Source organism: Ornithorhynchus anatinus, chromosome 5 (genome assembly GCF_004115215.2).
Source record: "Ornithorhynchus anatinus isolate Pmale09 chromosome 5, mOrnAna1.pri.v4, whole genome shotgun sequence".
In the NCBI taxonomy this organism is placed as follows: domain Eukaryota; kingdom Metazoa; phylum Chordata; class Mammalia; order Monotremata; family Ornithorhynchidae; genus Ornithorhynchus; species Ornithorhynchus anatinus.
This window is the reverse complement of record NC_041732.1, coordinates 80,206,412-80,226,546: the sequence shown is the minus strand read 5'-3', so window position 1 is coordinate 80,226,546 and position 20,135 is coordinate 80,206,412. Positions and strand designations below refer to the sequence as shown.

At 46.3% G+C, this 20,135-nt stretch overlaps 1 protein-coding gene across 2 annotated transcripts in view; it reads right to left on the bottom strand.

Moving 5' to 3' along the window:
- The window catches only part of RIMKLA (ribosomal modification protein rimK like family member A), a 51,191-nt gene that overhangs the window by 16,244 nt on the left and 14,812 nt on the right, over nucleotides 1-20,135 (bottom strand). The window lies entirely within an intron of this gene.

The window sequence follows — 20,135 nt, the reverse complement described above, 5'->3', positions numbered from 1 at the left end:
CTCAGCTACCTCATCCGTCACCAAAACCTGCCAGTCTCATCTTTATAATATCGCCAAGATCCGCCCTTTCTTCTCCACCCAAACGGCTACCTTACTGCTACAGGCTCTCATAATATCCCGGCTAAATTACTGTGTCGGCCTGCTCTCTGATCTCCCTTCCTCCTCTCTCTCCTAGCTCCAGTCTATTCTTCACTCCACTGCCTGGCTCATCTTCCTGCAGAAACGCTCTGGGCATGTCACTCCCCTTCTTAAAAACCTCGAGTGGTTGCCTATCGACCTCCACGCAAAGCAAAAACTTCTCACTCTAGGCTTCAAGGCTCTCCAACACCTCACCCCTTCCTACCTCTCCTCCCTTCTCTCTTTCCACTGCCCACCCCGCACGCCCCGCTCCTCTGCCACCCACCTCCTTACCGTCCCCTGTTCTCGCCTATTCCGCGGCCGACCCCTGGGCCACGTCCTCCCGCGGTCCTGGAATGCTCTCCCTCCTCACCTCAGCCAAACTAATTCTCTTCCCCTCTTCAAAACCCTACTTAAAGCTCACCTCCTCCAAGAGGCCTTCCCACACTGAGCTCCCCTTTTCCCTCTGCTCCCTCTACCCCACCTTCACCTCTCCGCAGCTAAACCCTCTTCTCCCCCCTTTCCCTCTGCTCCTCCCCCTCTCCTGTCCCCTCCCCTCAGCACTGTACTCGTCCGCTCAACTGTATATATCTTCATCACCCTATTTATTTTGTTAATGAGATGTACATCACCTTGATTCTATTTATTTGCTATTGTTTTAATGAGATGTTCTTCCCCTCAATTCTATTTATTGCCACTGTTCTTGTCTGTCCGTCTCCCCCGATTAGACCGTAAGCCCGTCAAAGGGCAGGGACTGTCTCTATCTGTTGCCAATTTGTACATTCCAAGTGCTTAGTACAGTGCTCTGCACATAGTAAGCGCTTAGCAAATACCATTATTATTATTACTGCTGCTACTAAGAATTAAGAAAAATAAGAAATAAACAGAAGACAATTCTAAATAGAAGGGTACTCCAGAGATATACTAATCCAACTTTCCGTCCCAGGTTTTGTTAACTGGTTTCTTTCAACCATAGTTGTTTTCAGTCTAAGTCTTTCCCATCCTGCTTACCTTTCCTTATCTTCCCCTTATCCCTGGGACATTTCAATAGGTTTTTATCGGAAAAATTTAAATCTTTTTAAGGTTCTTTAGGTCTTGCCTGCTGCTTGTTGCTTGTAATCAGTTCAAAGCATTCCAATCCATCAATCTGTGAATCATATTTAATGACCGCTTACTGTGTGCAGAGCACTGTAATAATAATAACTGTGGTATTTGTTAAGTGCTATGTGTCAAGCACTGTACTAAGCGCTAGGGTGGAGACAGGCCAATCAGGTTGGATACAGTCCATCCTGAGTGGGATTCACGGTCTCAATCCCCATTTTGCAGATGAGGTAACTGAGGCTCATAGAAGTGAAGTGACTCACCCGAGGCCACACAGCACACAAGTGGTGGAGCCAGGATTAGAACCCATGACCTTCTGATTCCCAGGCCTATGCTCTCTCCACTATACCACGCATTAAGCGCCGGTAAGAGTACACTATAACAGAGTTGGTAAATACGTTCTCTGCCCACAGTGAGCTTATGGTCTACGGGGGGATATAGATATTGATATAAATAGAAGAATTACGGATATGTACATAAGGGCTGAGGGAAGAGTGAATAAAGAGTGCAAATCCAGGCGCAAGAGTGATGCAGAAGGGAGCGGGAGAAGAGGAAATGAGGGATTTTGTCAGGGAAGGCCTCTTGGAGGAGATGTGCTTTTAATAAGGCTTTGAAGGTAGGGAGAGTGATCGCCTGTCAGAAAAGAAGAGGGAGGGCATTCCAGGCCAGAAGCAGGATGTGGGGGAGCGTCAGCGGCAAGTTCGAGGGACCGTGAGCAGGTGAGCATTAGAGGAGTGAAGTCTACGGGTCGGGTCGTAATAGGAGAGTAGCGAGGTGAGGGAGGCGGGGACAAGGTGATCGAGTGCTTGAAAGCCAACGGTGAGGCGTTTCTGTTTGATGCAAAGGTGGATGGGGCACCACACTGGAGGTCCTTGAGGAGTGGAGAAACATGGAAAACTCCATGCTAGCTCACTGTTGGAGAGGTACTGGTCAATGACCAAGGATCTGAGTAGCAGAAGTCACACAGTGAGAAAACAACACATCCACAACCCAATACAGACAAAAGGCGGCTCGTCTCTTCTCTTTGGGGCTCGTACCGTGTCTGCCCGAAGGCTGTCTGGGGAATCGGAATGTACACCCTAGCAATCCCGTTAGGGTCTACTGACTTGACAAAGTATCACATGATTAGAGATCATTGCCGGCCTTCCTAAACACCAGACAAGGAGGCCCCCGTGATGGCACGACAGTTATTATCGATCAATAATAATAATAATAATGTTGGTATTTGTTAAGCGCTATGTGCAGAGCACTGTTCTAAGCGCTGGGGTAGATACAGGGTAATCAGGTTGTCCCATGTGAGGCTCACAATCTTAATCCCCATTTTCCACATGAGGTAACTGAGGCACAGAGAAGTGAAGCGACTTGCCTACAGTCACAGAGCTGACAAGTGGCAGAGCTGGGATTCGAACCCATGACCTCTGACTCCCAAGCCCGTGCTCTTTCCATTCATTCGGTCAGTCGTATTCATCGAGCGTTTACCATGTGCAAAGCACTGTACCAGCACTTGGGAGAGTACAATATAACAACAAATAGACACATTCCTGCCTACAATGAGCTCACGATCTAGAGGGGGAGACAGACGTTAATACAAATAAATAAATTACGGAAATGCACATGAGTGCTGCGGGGCCGAGGAAAGGCTCAGTCAGTCGAATGTATTTATTGAGCGCTTACTGCGTGCGGGGCACCATACTAAGCGTGTGGGAGAGTACAATATAACAATATAACTGACACATTCCCGGCCCACAACGAGTTTACAGTCTAGAGGGGGAGGCAGACATTAATGTAAATAAATAAAATTACTGTGGGGCTAGAGGCGGGGTGGGCGGTGAATAAAAGGAGCAAGTCAGAGGGAAGGGTGGCAAAAAGGGGAGCAAATCCAAGCACAAGGGCTGTGCGGAAGGGAATGGGAGAAGGGGAAATGAGGGTTCGGTCAGGGGACCGCACAGTGTAACATACTGCCATCCTTAGAGAAGCAGCGTGGCTCAGTGGAAAGAGCTCGGGCTTTGGAGTCAGATGTCATGGGTTCAAATCCCGGCTCTTTCACTTGTCAGCTGTGTGACTGTGGGCAAGTCACTTAACTTCTCGGTGCCTCAGTTCCCTCATCTATAAAATGGGGATTAAGACTATGAGCCCCACGTGGGACAACCTGATTCCCCTGTGTCTACCCCAGCGCTTAGAACAGTGCTCTGCACATAGTAAGCGCTTAACAAATACCAACATTATTATTATTATTATCCTAGTCGCCATTTTGTGGAAGTATTCCGATTTGGGGTGATCTTAGAGCGTTTCTCAGAGGGGAGCCGCTGAAGCTCCTACTAGCTCCAGGATTTTGTGTCCTCCTCCTGGGTCAGTGTGAGCCCTGCTGCTGCATCTCAACTGCGACGACGCAGGGAGGCTCACCACCAAAAATGCGCAACCAGACACTAAAGCCATCAGAACCACAGCGGGGACAGGCCAACTGAAAACCACAGGGTGTTACATAAACACCTGACCAATGGTCATTCTGCTCATGATTGGAGTACATGGATCTCTGGAGGAGGCTCAATATTAACCACCCCCCAAGGTGTCTAGCAGGGGGGCTTAAAGGACACACTAGGAGAAACGCCTTAAAAATAAATTGTGGCATTTGTTATGCGCCAGACGCTGTAATAATTATATTAATTATTATGGTATTCGCTAAGCACTTACTACGTGCCAGGCACTGTACTAAGTCCTGGGGTGGCTACGAGCAACTTGGGTCGGACACAGTCCCTGTCTCACGTGGGGCTCACAGCCTCAATCCCTATTTTCAGATGAGGTAACTGAGGCCTAGAGGAGTGAAGTGACTTACCCAAGGAGACACAGCAGACAAGTGGCGGAGCCGGGATTAGAATCCATGACCTTCTGACTCCCGGGCCTGTGCTCCATCGACTACGCCATGCTGCCTCTCATTGTACTAAGCGCCTCTGGTCATGGACCCGGCCCTTCCTACTGGTGAGGGTGACGGCCCAAAGGCTAAGTATGATTTACGATAGTAGTTTCCGATAGTGTCTTTATCCTGGATATCCAGAGTCATAGGGCTGAGGTCTGAAAGGTCCACCCTCAATCCTCCTGTTCTTACAAATGGGAGATTCCTCTCTTCTTAGAGATCTCCCGGGAAATCAATTTTGCAGTTCCCTATTGATTACCTCTTGTGCTGGCTATCAACTCTGACAATGCCTAACAGGGCTGTTCTGGATGCCATGGGGCCCATGGCAATTCGACTGATGTAGGGCATCATTTCTCCCAAGCGTTTAATACAGTTCTCTGCACGATAAGCATTCATTCATTCAATCACGTTTATTGAGTGCTTACTGTGTGCAAAGCACTGTACTATGTGCTTGGGAGAGTATGATATAACAATAAACAGACACATTCCTTGCCTACAGCGAGTTCAGAGTCACTAAATAAATAAGACCGATTGATTGATTGATTGGAAGGGGCCCAAGGCAATTCAACTACTGTAGGGCATCATTTCTCCCAAGCGCTTAATACAGTTCTCTGTACACAGTAAGTATTCAGTCAGTCATATTTATTGAGTGCTTACTGTGTGCAAAGCACTGTACTACGCGCTTGGGAGAGTATGATATAACAATAAACAGACAAATTCCCTGCCCACAATGAGCTCACAGTCACTAAATAAATAGGACCGAATGACTGACTGATTGGAAGGGAAGGAGATTAAGGGGGGGTGCAATGTGGGTGTTAAAGAATTAGAACTATTTATTGGTTCCACTTCATAAACTGCTCCTCTCTAGGACCAACCCAACAAACCACAGGTTCTGATGGCCAATTTGGTCCTACGTGGGCTCTGTATGCTCTGTGACCTTGGGCAAGTCGCTCGCTTCTCTGTGCCTCACTTACCACATCTGTAAAGCCCCGTATGGGACAAGGACTGTGTCCAACCTTGAATCCATCCCAAAGTTTAGCACAGTGCCTGGTACAAAGTAAGCACTTAAATTCCATGAAAAAAATAAGTCCTGAAAGGAGATCCTACTATACAGGACCTGAATTATTAGTTCAAAATCTCATTCTCTAGAGCTAGCCCTGATGTCAAATATGTTGTTCTGCAACCAAAGGGTGCTCAATAAATACTATCGACCGGATCAATCGATGGTATTTATTGAGCACTTACTATGAAGCAGTTTGGCCTACTGGATAGAGCCCGGGCTTGAGAGTCAGAAGGACCTGGGTTCTAATCCTGGCTCCGCCACTTGTCTGCCGTGACTTTGGCCAAGTCGTTTCGCTTCTCTGGGCCTCAGTTCCCTCATCTGTAAAATAGGATTAAGACTGTGAGGGCTAAGTAGCACAGGGATTTGTGTTCCGCCTGATTATCCTGTAGCCACCCCGGCGCTTAGAACGGTGTCTGGCACATAATGAGCACTTAAAGCATGCCATAATCATTAGTACTACTACTCTGTGCAGAGGACTGCACTAAGCACTTGACTGGATCCATGATAACATTCCTTGGAATCGGAAATCGGCAGAACATCCCTCCCAGGCAGCGGTGGAGGCTAAGATGGGGTGGAAAGCAGTCAGAGTGGCAGAGGGGAGGAGGACGGAAAGCTGCCAGGGTGGCAGCGGGTCGGCGGTTTCACTAGGAAACTGTGCAAAGCCCAGAAGTGACGGCCCCTACAGCAGTATCCAGAGCTGCCGGCGGACAACGCAGAGCAGGTTGTGACCTCTGGAGCGTAATTACATCATTGAGGCCTGTTAACTAAATCTTCCAATTAGAAAACGTTGCCATTTTACTTGCCAAGAATCTTTCCTGTAATGGTCTCTCTGTAGTGCTGGATAACCAATAGGAGTAATAATAATAATTATTATTAATAATGATAATAGTGGTATTTGTTAAGCACTAACTCTGTGTGCTGGGGTATCATCATCATCAGTATTTATTGAGTGCTTACTATGTGCAGTGAATTATTCATTCATTCAATAGCATTTATTGAGCACTTACTATGTGCAGAGCACTGGACTAAGCGCTTGGAATGTACAAATCGGCAACAGATAGAGACAATCCCTGCCCTTTGACGGGCTTACGGTCTAATCGGGGGGGATGGACAGACAAGAAGGATGGCAATAAACAGAGTCGAGGGGAAGAACATCTCATTAAAACAATAGCAAATAAATACAATCAGGGTGATGTACATCTCATTAAACAAAATAAATAGGGTGATGAAGATATATGGAGTTGAGCGGACGAGTACAGTGCTGAGGGGTTGGGACGGGAGGGGGGAGGAGCAGAGGGAAAGGGGGGAGAAGAGGGTTTAGCTGCGGAGAGGTGAAGGGGGAGTAGAGGGAGCAGAGGGAAAAGGGGAGCTCAGTGTGGGAAGGCCTCTTGGAGGAGGTGAGCTTTAAGTAGGGTTTTGAAGAGGGGAAGAGAATTAGTTTGGCAGAGGTGAGGAGGGAGGGCGTGCCAGGACTGCGGGAGGACGTGGTCCAGGGGTGGACGGCGGGATAGGCGAGACCGAGGGATAGTGAGGAGGTGGGCGGCAGAGGAGCGGAGCTTGCGGGATGGGCTGTAGAAAGAGAGAAGGGAGGAAAGGTAGGAAGGGGCAAGGTGATGGAGAGCCTTGAAGCCTAGAGTGAGAAGTTTTTGTTTTGCACGGAGGTCTATAGGTAACCACTGGAGGTTTTTAAGAAGGGGAGTGACATGCCCAGAGTGTTTCTGCAGGAAGAGGAGCCAGGCAGCGGAGTGAAGAATAGACTGGAGTGGGGAGAGAGAGGAGGAAGAGAGATCAGAGAGCAGGCCGACACAGTAATCTAGCCGGGATATTACGAGAGCCCGTAGCAGTAAGGTAGCTGTTTGGGGGGAGAGGAAAGGGCGGATCTTGGCGATATTATAAAGGTGAGACCGGCGGGTCTTGGTAACGGATCGGATGTGTGGGGTGAACGAGAGAGCCGAGTCAAAGATGACACCGAGGTTGCGGGCCTGAGAGACGGGAAGGATGGCTGTGCCGTCCACAGGGACAGGGAAGTGAGGAAGAGGACAGGGCTCGGGAGGGAAGATGAGGAGCTCAGTTTTGGCCATGTTGAGTTTTAGGTGTCGGGCAGACATCCAGGTAGAGACATCTTGGAGGCGGGAGGAGATACGAGCCTGAAGGGAAGGGGAGAGGACAGGGGCAGAGATGCAGATCTGCGTGTCATCTGCGAAGAGATGGTAGTCGAAGCCGTGAGAGCAAATGAGTTCACTAAGGGAGTGAGTGTAAATGGAGAACAGAAGAGGGCCAAGAACTGACCCTTGAGGAACTCCAACAGTTAGAGGATGGGAGGGGGAGGAGGTTCCAGCGAAGGAGACCGAGAATGACCGGCCAAAGCGATAAGCGGAGAACCGGGAGAGGACCGAGTCCGTGAAGCCAAGGTGAGATAAGGTGTGGAGGAGAAGGGGATGGTCGACAGTGTCAAAGGCAGCTGAGAGGTCAAGGAGGATTAAAATGGAGTAGGAGCCACTGGATTTGGCAAGAAGGAGGTCACGGGTGACCTTAGAGAGAGCAGTCTCGGTAGAGTGGAGGGGACGGAAGCCAGATTGGAGGGGGTCCAGGAGAGAATGGGAGTTAAGGAATTCTAAGCAGCAAGTGTAGACGATTCGTTCTAGGATCTTGGAAAGGAAGGGTAGTAGGGAGATAGGACAATAACTGGAAGGGGAAGTGGGGTTGAGAGAGGGTTGCTTGGGACAGTATGTACATATCTGTAATTTTATTTATATTAATGTCTGTCTCCCTCTCTAAACTGTAAACGCGGGTTGGCAGGGAATGTGTCTGTTATATTGTTATATTGTACTCTCCTAAGTGCTTAGTACAGTCTTCTGTGCACGGTAAGTGTTCAATAAATAGGATTGACTGACTGGCTGACTACAATATAACAGAGCTGGTAGATACGTTCCCTGCCCACAAAGAGCTTACAGTCTAGAGGATGAGACAGACATTGATATAAATAAATGATTTGGAATGTATAATTTAAAGAAGGTCCTGGGTTCTAATTCCGACTCCGCCACTTGCCTGCTGCATGACTTTGGCCAGGTCACCCAACTTCTCCGTGCCTCAGTTACCTCATCTATGCAGGCTGGACACAGTCCCTGCCCCACATAGGACCCCGGTCTAAGCAGTCTCCATTTTACAGTTGAGAAAACCGAAGCACAGAAAAGTTATGTGACCTACCTCATGGTAGGCAAGGGGCAGAGTAGGGATTAGAACCCAGGTCCTCCGACTCCCAGGCCCGTGCTCTTGCCTCTAGGCTACGCTGCTTCAATCCATCAATAGTATTTATTGAGCGCCTACTGAGTGCAGAACACTGTGGCTGGTGCTTGGCAGAGTCAACCTAATCCCCACCCCAAAGATTAGAAATTAATCAAGGAATGTCTCCTTGAGATGCAAACTCAGAAAGTCTCTAAATAGGGGGAGAGCTGTGGTAGGTCAGAGGTGATGGGCTGAGAGTTTCAGGAACATGAGGCTGGCAGTGGAAGAGACAAGAATGAGGCACAGTGAGGAGGTTAATTTCAGTGGAATGGAGAGGGAGGGGATGTAGCGGAAGAAAACGTAAACTCATTGTGGGCAGGGAATGTGCACGTTTATTGTTTTACATAAGTCTCCCAAGTGCCTAGTACAGTGCTCTGCACACAGTAAGCGCTCAATAAATATGGCTGAATAAAGAGAATGGATAAGTATAGAAGGAACCAGCTGATTGAGTGCCTTAAAATCAGTAGGAGTTTCTGCTAGAGGTACAGAAGAATGGCCGATCACTGGGGGGAGGGGTTCTGAGGAATGGTGAGGGGGGAGAAGGGGAAGTGTGCAGAATGATATTTTAGAAAAATGATCAAGGCAGCACTGTGATGTAGGCAAGTGTTTAATAAATACGACTGAATGAATGAGAGAGGGGAGACAAGTCAGGGAGATAAGTGGGGAGACTGATGCAGGAATCAAGCTGAGATATGGCAGATGCTTAGATTAGCGTGGTGATCATTTTGGATGGAGAGGTAGGGGTGGATGCTGGAAACGTTCTAGAGAAAGAGGCAAGATAATAACTCAAGAATTGACTGCATATGGGGGTGTTGAAAGAAAGGGAGGGATCATGGATAAAGCCAAGGTTACAGGTTTGAGAGGGGGGAGGGTGGTGGTATTGTTGACTACAGTGGGAAAGTTAGATGGAGGGGATGTTGAGAAAACATATAGAGGCGTTGGCTGAAGCTGTGAGGGAGAAGATGATATCATCAGGGAGGGAAGAAAAAAACTGAGAAGAGAGGGGGGATCCAGATCAGAGCCATGAGGGGCACTGCCAAAATAGCAAATTCTCACAATCCTTCCAATAGCCGAAGGATTTCAGTGAGTATGCCACCGAAGCGGGATGAGTTGAATACAACTTTCCAAAGTAATCAATCAATTCTATTTAGTGGGTACTTACTATACGCACAGCACTGTACTAAGCTCTTGGGAATGCACAATACAGCAGAATTAGCGGCCACGTTCCCTACCCAAAATGAGCTAAAGTGATCTTTGTAGAGTTAAGTTTGCCTTTTTGCTGTCCTATCAAAAGTGGTGTTTCTAATTAACTTCCTTGGTAAGTATTCATTCAATAGTATTTATTGAGCGCTTACTATGTGCAGAGCACTGTACTAAGCGCTTGGGATGAACAAGTCGGCAACAGATAGAGACAGTCCCTGCCGTTTGACGGGCTTACAGTCTAATCGGGGGAGACGGACAGACAAGAACAATGGCACTAAGTACTGAAATAACCCCTCTAATTTTTTTATTCATTAGCTTTACATTTCCATCTCATGAACCTCTCATTGCTCCCTTAGTTTACCTTAAATGAAAGAATTATTTTATATTTCTTTTAGCTGTACCTCCAGTCTCACCTCCATCTCCCCGGCCACGGGCCTTCTATTAGTTCCATTTTTGCAGCTCCTGGCTCAGAAAAGGCTCTTCAGCCCTGAGCTTCTCAAACCCACACTGACCTTCTTCAGGCTGAGGAAGGTCAGTTTTCAGCTATCCCATGCCCTGCCTTGAACAGACACTGTCCCAAACACCTTTATGTCTGATACACTGAGGCCTTCCTCTGCCTCAGTTCCTGAGTTCCATGGTTCAGAAATCGTATCGGTTTGAGGAAGGGCCTGGGAGGGGAAGACAAGAGCCCCCAGACAAGTAGGGAGCGGGTCAGGTGTACCCCTCAAAAGAAAGGTCTTTAAGTTTGGGTAGCTCTGAGCAAATAAACTTCCACAAAATGGCTTGCAGGACATCATTATCTTCCCTGACTGAACCCTCATTTCCTCTTCCCTCACTCCCTTCTGCATCGTACTTGGATTTGCAGCCTTTATTCAATCTTCCCTCTGTCCCACAATACATATGTACTTATCCATAATTAATAATATTAATAATATTAATGTATGCCTCCCCCACTAGACTGTAAGCTCGTTGAGGGCAGGGGACGTGCCTATCAACTCTGTAAATATTGTATTCTCCCAAGCACACAGTAAGCACTCAATAAATACGATGAATAAATACGATCGATTGAGGGACTGATTGATTGACTTATGCCCACGTGACACCACGGGCCTCTTCTTAGCCAATATTTGTGAGAGCCAGCAGTGGCCATCCTATTTAAAACTCTCATCTTGCCTGTTGATGGTTTTCCTTACATTTGTGGAACAGTTTCAATAGGGCTCTGTCCAGTCAGTTTCGAAGTTGTTCGTTTTTTTTTCATTTCGACTTTCCTCACTTTATCTCAACAAGCTCAAAATGACTTTGTTTTCTCTTTCTATAAAAGAGTCTTAATTTCCAATGTTCATGGTATTTCCACTGGCATTTCAGGTGTTGATATAGTTCATTTTTCAGCTAACTTAACTGTACCTTACCCTCATCTTTCCTACCCTCTGGGTTTTGTCTTTTTTTAAGGTCTCAGAATTTTTTGTTAGAACTCTCCTGGATTACTTTGTTTCTTAAACTTCCTTCCCCTGGGTTTTCTTCCTAATTCTTCGTTAAGATAGTTGATAGCCACCATATGGAATTTGTCAACACCTGGCTAACCGTGAATTTCTCATCATGGTATTTATTGAGTACTATGCGCAGAGCGCTGTACTAAGTGCTTGGGAAAGTATAATACAACGGAGTTGGTAGACACGTTCCCTGCTCACAATGAGCTTACAGTCTAGAGAGGGAGACACACATTAATGTAAATAAATAATTTGTACCATATAATTTAAAGAAGGATCTGCGTTCCCGGCTCTGCCACTTGTCTGCTGTGTGACCTTGGGCAAGTCACTTCACTTCTCTGTGCCTCAGTTACCTCATCTGTAAAATGGGAATTATGACTGTGAGCCCCACGTGGGACACCCTGATTACCTTCTCTCTACCCCAGCGCTTAGAACAGTGCTTGGCACATAGTAAGTGCTTAACAAATACCACCAATTTTTTTTAATTTCTCTGTGCCTCAGTTACCTCATCGGTAAAATGGGACTGTGGGCCCCAGTTGGGACACAGACTGTGTTCAGTCTGATTAGCTTTTATCTACCGCAGCGCTTAAGCAAGTATAGTAAGTATTTAACAAATGCCATTAAAACAAAAAGTGCTGGGGCATTGAGGGTGGGGAGAATATCAAATGCATAGATGTCACAGACCTGACTGCACAGTCAACGCAAAAGGGAGAGGGAATCTGGGAAAAGAGGACTTAATTGGGGAAGCTCTCCTGAAGGAGATGTGACCTTAATTATGCTTATACTATATGCTTATATTCCTCGAGACTAAAGCTCACTGTGAGCAGGGAATGTGTCTGTTTATTGTTATAACATACTCCCCCAAGTGCTTAGTACAGTGCTCTGCACACAGTAAGTGCCCAATCAATGGAATCGACTCACTGACTGTGAATAATTTCTTATTTCAATCTATCTCCAATATACCCCGGCACAGACTGTATCTACCCCAGCACTCAGTACAGTGCTAGACACATAGTAAGTGCTTAACAAATATTATTATTTTTTCCATTACTATCCCTATATGCTTAGTTTAAAGTGTTCCCCTTTCTGTCGGGTTGATGGCATTTCTCCTTCGCAAATGTTCTTCCCGGGTAAGTACCTTTAGGCAAGGAAGCTGTGGCATTCTTGCCAAAACCACCGACAAGCCAATTTATTCCCTTGGACTGACTCCCTGTCCCTTAGACCTCAAATTCCATTTAGTCTTGGATTCAGAACAGTTGCAGACCAGAAAGTTACTTCTGATTTTAAGGATCTGTCTGCATTTGGCGATAATTCTCAATTACCATCTGTGTTAGTTAGCCTTCAAAAGACTCATCGGATGAGCCAGGGCTGCAATAGCCATTTTACATATACCCATGTTGCCCCTTCTATATATTATATTGGCTGTAAGAAATCTGGCCCAGAAACTACCAAGGTCACACAGAGAGTCAAGCACATAATAATGGTGGTGTTCATTAAGCGTCTACTACGGGACAAGCACTGTACTAAGCACTGGGGTAAATGCAAGATCCTTGGGTCGGACAGAGGCCCAGACCCTCATCAGCCTCACGGTTTAAGTAAGAGGGAGAACGGATACTGAATCCCCATTTCACAGATGAGGAAACTGAGGCCCAGAGAAGTGAAGTGATTTGACCAAGGGCCCAAGGCAAGTGGAGAGTCGGGATTAGAACCCAGGTCCACTGACTCACGGGCCCCAGCTGTTTCCCCTAGGCCACGCTGCTTCCCTGCTGGCCAAATTTACGAGACACTAGGGCAGTCAAGCCTAATGTATTTTCTGAGCCAGACTACATTGCTTAACTACATGTAGACAAACAACAAAATGGAAGAGGAAACATTTCAGGCCAAAAATACATGCTCTCCTAGAGGAGTGTCCCAGAAGCAAGTTTTGAAAATCATCTCCAAGCAGCATCCAGAAGTGCCCTCTTAAATCTGTTGTTAAACCCTTCAACGGTATTTATGGAGTGCCTAGTCAGTCGGTCAACCAATGGTACTTATTGAGCGCTTACTGTGTGCAGAGCACTGTACTAAGGGCTTGGGAGAGTACAATACAACAAAAAACACATTCCTTGCCTGCAATGAGTTTACAGTCTAGAGGGAGAGACAGACGTTAATTTAAATATATTAAAGATATGTATATAGGTGCTGTGGGGCTGAATAAAGGTCAAGGCGATGCAGAAGGGAGTGGGAGAAGAGGAAAGGAGGGCTTAGTCAGGGAAGGCCTCTTGGAGGGGATGTGCCTTCAATAAAGCTTTGAAAAAGGGGAGAGTCATTGTCTGTCCAATATGAAGAGGGAGGATGTTCTACGCCAGAGGCAGGACGAGGGCGAGGGGTCGGTGGCCTGACATTTGAGACTGAGGTAGGGTGAGGTGGTTAGCATTAGAGGAGCGAAGTGGGTGGGCTCGGTTGTAGTAGGAGAGTAGCAAGGTGAGGGAGGAGGGGGCAAGGTGATTGAGCGCTTTTAAAGCCCATAGGGAGGAGTTTCTATTTGATGCGGCGGTGGATAGGCAACCACCTATCCACCCGAGGAGGAGGAAACACGACCTGAACTTATTGCAAAACTAAGCACTTTGGGAGCATACAGAAGGCACAAACCCTGCCCTCGAGGAGCTTATCGTACAGTGGGAGAGACAGACACACAACAACTACAGACAGGAGAAAAAAGAGAATGAAAAGACGTATACCTGGCTGAGTAAGTGCTGTCTCTCTATGCCTGTCTCTATGTGAAGAAGTGCAAATAAATCACCACTGGCCAGGCATGCCCAGGGTGAGTGCAGCCTCAGGTTGAAAAGTTGGGAGGATTTGATTCCACACAGTAGAACTCAAACATGTTAGTCAGAGACTAAGACTTCGGCTGCTTCAGAGAGATGAGTGCATCACGGAGCAGCAAGGCCTAGTGGAAAAGCACAGGCCTGGGAGTCAGAGGACCTGAGTTCTAATCCCGGCTAAAACACGTGCATGCTCTGCGACTTTGAGCAAGTCACTTAACTTCTCTGGGCCTCAGCTACCTCACCTGTAAAATGGGGATCCAACACCTGTTCTCCTTCCTACTTAGAGTGTGAGTCCTTTGAGGGAGAGAGACGGTGTCTCTTCTGATTATCTTGTATATTTCCCCATGCTTAGAACAGTGCCTGACCCAGAGTAAATGCTTAACAAATACCATCGTTATCATCATTATCAATTACCAACTACCACACGGCTCCCAGTGACCCCTATTCCACAGTATCCGCTGCAGTTGCACTGCCATCCACGGCCCAACTCTTCTCCCAAGTACGGTGGATAGAGCCAGGGCCTAGAAGTCAGAAGGTCCTGGGTTCTAATCCTGTCTCCACCACTTGTTTGCTGTGTGATCTCGGACAAGTCATTTCACTTCTCTGGGCCTCGGTTACCTCGTAAGGCGGTGAGCCCCATGTGGGACACAGACCGAGTCCAACCTGATTAGCTTGTATCTACTCCAGCGCTCAGTACAGTGCCTGGACCCTAGTAAGTGCTTAACAAATATCATAAAAAAGTATTCCAAGATCTCACTGGTAACCCAGGATTCCTGGCAACGGGCAACAAAAGTTCACGCCACCTGGCTCGAATAACCTGCCACAGGCAGCAGGGACTAGAGAAATCCTGAAACAGAAGCAGTGTGGCCTAGTGGATAGAACAGGGGCCCGGAAGTCAGGAGGACTTGGGTTCTAATCCCAGCTCCGTCACTTGTCTGCTGTGTGACCTCGGGCAAACAGAGCAGCGGTCTGGGAGTCTGAAGGTGTACCACGCACGGTTCTAAGCGCCGGAGTACATACAATATCATCAGGTTGGACACAGTTCATGTCCCACATGGGTCACCCAGACGTAATCCCCGTTTCACAAATGAAGTAACTGAGGCACAGAGAAGATAAGCGGCTTGCCCGAAGCCACACAGATGACAGGAGAGGGAGTTGGGATTAGAACTCAGGTCCTTCTGACTCCCAGGGCCAAGATCTATCCACTAGATCATACTGCTTCTCTGTCATTATTATTACTATTTACTAGCAGAAAGGAAATCCCACTCCTACCTAACCACGACACAGTCATACAGATACTTCCCTCCCCTTCTCATTTTAGGAAGGGATACAGGTTCTGTGTCTAAAATGAGTATCAGGAGCTGGTTTGGGGGACACTTATGTGGCCAAGGCCTTGGCTAGGCAGACGTACAGAAGTCAAAGCCCGAATCCCACAGGTATCTCCACAGAGCCACACTCCTCACCCGCAATGCCCCAATATGGTGGCCAGAGCGAGGAGATGGGATTGAGTAAGTGGACATGCTTGAATGACTCTTTCGATTAGGCAGAATTGATAGTGTCGTGGTTCCTGAGGCAGGCACCGCGGAGGGTTTAGCAAACTCCACAGCCAGCTCTTCCGAAACGCTTGGTTTCATTGCATGTTTTGGGTAGAATGCTGATGAGGAAACTGAGAATGTTGTTCCCACAGCTTGTATCTCTCGGGATAGAGTACTACGTGGAGTCTGAGGACATGATGACATGAGTCAAGGGGAGAGTATTATTTTGCAAACCTATAAGGTGTTTTATACTGAATGTGAGTTTCTTCGATGTTCTAGAAGAAATTATTGTGATTGGGTGCAGAAGCAGCAATCCCACAACTGCTAATTTAGCCCCAAATTTGCCCCAGACAGATATGAATGAAAGCAAAATTTTCCACCAGAAAACCTTTCTTGCCCACAGAGATGCTAGCCCTAGGCTCTTTTTTATACTTATAAATATTTTTAAGGTTAATACACAGATAAACACATTATATATTCTCTAATATGATTAAGTCTTCCTCATTTTTTTTTTTTGGTTGTTCAAATTGTCTTGCCATATTTGCTGTTTGTGGGGTATGGGGTGGGGGTAAAGGAGATGGAGGAAGTGAGATACACAACTCTGTGATGCTAATGGCATTTTAAGCCAGGACTAGCAATAATGTAGAACCTCTCAATCGACCAATCATATGTATGTATATATATACACACACAAATATATATAACGGTATTTGTTAAGTGCTTACCATATGCCAGATACTATTCTGAATGCTGGGATAGATACAAGTTAATTAGGTTGGACACAGTCACAGTCCCTGTCCCACATGGGGCTCACAGTCTTAATCCCCATTTTACAGATAAAGTAACTGAGGAACAGAGAGGTGAAGTGACTTGCCCAAGGTCACACAGCAGACAAGTGGAGGAGATGGGATTAAAACCCCAGTCCTTCTGACTGCCAGGCCTGCGCTCTATTGAGTACTCTGTATCTATTGAGTGCTGTGTTCAAACCACAGTACAAAACTCTTGGGAGGATACAATATAATTGAGTTGGTGGATATGATCCCTGCCCATGACGAGCTCACAGTCCATGGTGGGAGACAGATATCAAAATAAATTACAGCTAAGGGAAATAGTAGAGCATAAAGGATGTCAAAATAGGTACTCTGGAGTTGGGGTGAGTCTCAAAGTGCTTAAAGGGTACCCAGCGATGTGTAGAATCAATGCAGAAGAAAGAAGGGAAAAGGGAAATGAAAGCTTATTGTGGGAAGGTCTCTTGAATGAGATGGGAGGCCAAACTTCTCACCGTACCTCGATTTCATCTATCTCACCGCCGACCTCTCGCCCACATCCTGTCTCAGGCCTGGAACGCCCTCTCTCATATCGGACAGACAATAACTCTCTCCCTCTTCAAAGCCTAATTGAACGTACATCTCCTCCAAGAGGTCTTCCCTGACTAAGCACTCCTTTCCTCTTCTCCCACTCCCTTCTGCGTCGCCCTGACTCGCTCCCTTTATTCACCCCCCTCCCAGCCCCACAGCACTTATGTCCATATCTGTAATTATTCATACTGATGTCTGCCTCTAAACTGTAAGCTCGTGTTGGCACGGATTGTGTCTGTTTATTGTTATACTGTGCTCTCCCAAGTGCTTATTACAGTGCTCTGCACACAGTATGCGCTCAATAAATATGACTGACTAGTGTGATTTTAGCAGGGTTTAAACGGTGGGAAGGGTAGTGGGAGTCTGTGACAGATTTGCACTCTAAGCAATGTGGATTTCAGCAGTAGGGTAAAGTGACCGTACGATCAACTCTGTTGTTCATTCATTCATTCAATCGTATTTATTGAGCGCTTACTAGGTGCAGAGCACTTTACCAAGCGCTTATAGTGTACAATTCAGCCACAGATAGAGACAACCTCTGCCCAATAACGGGCTCACAGTCTAAACAGGGGAGACAGACAACAAAGCAAAACAGAACAAAACAAGTAGTCTGGCAGATGGATCACGGTTGGGCTTTTGTATGAGTGTGTCACTAACAAGCGTGGATTGGAAGGAGTGAAGGCAGAAGAATGAATTTGGATTTCTGACCTTTGGGTACAGCATCGCAGTGAGAAGCTTCGCATTAGAGAAGCAGTGAGGCACAGTGGAAAGAGCACGGGCTTTGGAGTCAGAGGTCATGAGTTCAAATCCCAGCTCTGCCACTTGTCAGCTGTGTGACTGTGGGCAAGTCACTTAATTTCTCTATGTCCCAGTTACCTCATCTGTAAAATGGGGATTAAGACTGTGAGCCCCACGTGGGACAATCTGATTCCCCTGTGTCTACCCCAGCGCTTAGAACAGTGCTCTGCACATAGTAAGCGCATAACAAATACCAACATCGCAGCAATTACATACATATAAATTACTGATCTATATTAATGTCCGTCTCTCCCTCTATACTGTAAGCTTGTTGTGGGCAGGGAATGTGTCAACCAACTCTGTTGGTATATTGTACTCTCCCAAGCGCTCAGTACAGTGCTCTGCACACAGTAAGCACTTGGAAGAGTACAATACAACAATAAACAGACAAACTCCCTGCCCACAACGAGCTTACACAGTCTAGAGGGGCATACAATACGATCGATTGATTTGGCCTCATGCACTATCCCCCAAACTACAGTCAGGAATGTTTCCTGAAAAGTACCTGTCAACACTCTCTAGCAAAGTTAGGAGGTTTGCCCCATGGAAATTGCTTTTATCAAGCATACATGTCTGTTTCAGGTTTTTAAATTTATTATTTAAATGGTATTTGTTAAGTACTTCCTATGTGTCCGGCACTGTCAGCCCAAGCTATCAGATGCCAGACTCCTCTACATGCATTAGGAAAGACGTATAATTTATAATAATGTATATATAACTCCAGAAATATGCATAAGTCAATAAATGGAGGGAAAAGCACTACAGAAAGGAAACAACTTTCTACTTGCACAAAATTCACCTAAAACACCCCTGTTTGCATTCTATTGTTCCACAGCACAATGGTCCTGTACATATAATTTGTAGAATCAAACAAAAAGACAGGCCCGGGAGACATTAAGCTCATTGTGGGCAGGGAACATGTCCACCAACTGTTATATTAATAATAATCATCATCGTCATTGTAATTGTTAAGCGCTTACTATGTGCCAAGCACTGTTCTAAATACTGGGGTAGATACAAGTTAATGAGGGTTGTCCCACGTGGGGCTCACAGTCTTAATCCCCATTTTACAGATGAGGGAACTGAGGCACAGAGAAGTGAAGTGACTTGCCTAAAGTCACACAGCAGACAAGTGGCGGATCCGGGATTAGAACCCATGACCTCTGTCTCCCAAGCCTGTGCTCTTACCACTAAGCCACGCTGCTACTCTCTCAAGCTTAGTAGAGTGCTCTGCACACAATAAGCTTTCAATAAATACAATCGATTGATCGACATTAATGTCCCCCGACAATTGCTTGTTGTGGGCATGGAATGTGTCTGATGTTATCTGAAGCGCTTAGTGCAGTGCTTTGCACATAGTAGGTGCTCAATAAATACGATTAATAATAATAATTTCTATAACTTGAAATTTTACAAAATGAGGAGACTCCTACTTAGACTGTGAGCTCCATGTAAGACCTGATTGTTTTGTATCTACACCAAAGCTTAGAACAGTGCTCAGTGCTTAGAACAGTGCTTTGCACATAGTAAGCACTTAACAAATACCATCATTATTATTATTATTATTACAGTGCTTGACAAACAGCAAGCACTTAACAAGTACCATTATTATTATAAGAGGCTTGTGATAATAACTTCAGAGAATGTCAGAATAATCATTTCAGAGAATCCAGGTACAACTTCAAGATTGCATTTTTAGTTCTATAAAAGAGTCTCACCCTGTGCCAGTTTTAAAAAAACAACTTTTTAAATTGAACAGGATAAACTAAAAAAGCAATACAATGATAGACCATTGTAAGCTTCAAAATACTGCCATTTTGGTCTTTTTCTGCAACAAAATTTCGATACTATCATATAATAGTACCAACATGAAAACAGTGCTTGGTATTGCTATTCCACAATTCTACAAAATGGAAATCAATAGCAAATGAAGTCACTAATACGATGCACTTATCAGCTCACATTTCTCGCTGCTTTTTGAGGAAGGAATGCCATCTGAGAACTACTCTGGTTTCCTCCAGCACTTTCTGAGAGTCCCTCGTCTTGTCTTATGCCGTCGAATCGTGTCCGACCCATGGCGGCACCACGGACACATCTCTCCCAGAACGCCCCATCTCCATCTGCAACCGTTCCAGTGGTGTATCCAGAGAGTTTTCTTGATAAAAATACAGAGCGGTTTACCATTGCCGCCTTCCTCCAGTAAACCTGAGTCTCCACTCTCGACTCTCTCTCGTGCCGCTGCTGCCGGGCACCGGTGAGTTTTGACTTGTTGAGATTGCCTTCCGCTCGCTAGCCGCTGGCCAAGCTAGGAATGGAACGGGTAGGCCTCCGCTTGACTCTCCCTCCCGTAGCCGAGACTGGTAGAGGACTGGACACTCTCCGGATGCGACCCTGAGGGGAAGTCCCCTGTAGGGGAAGTCTTATCTTTAGAGTTTTGATTGGAATCTAACCCCGATTCATTAGAATCATT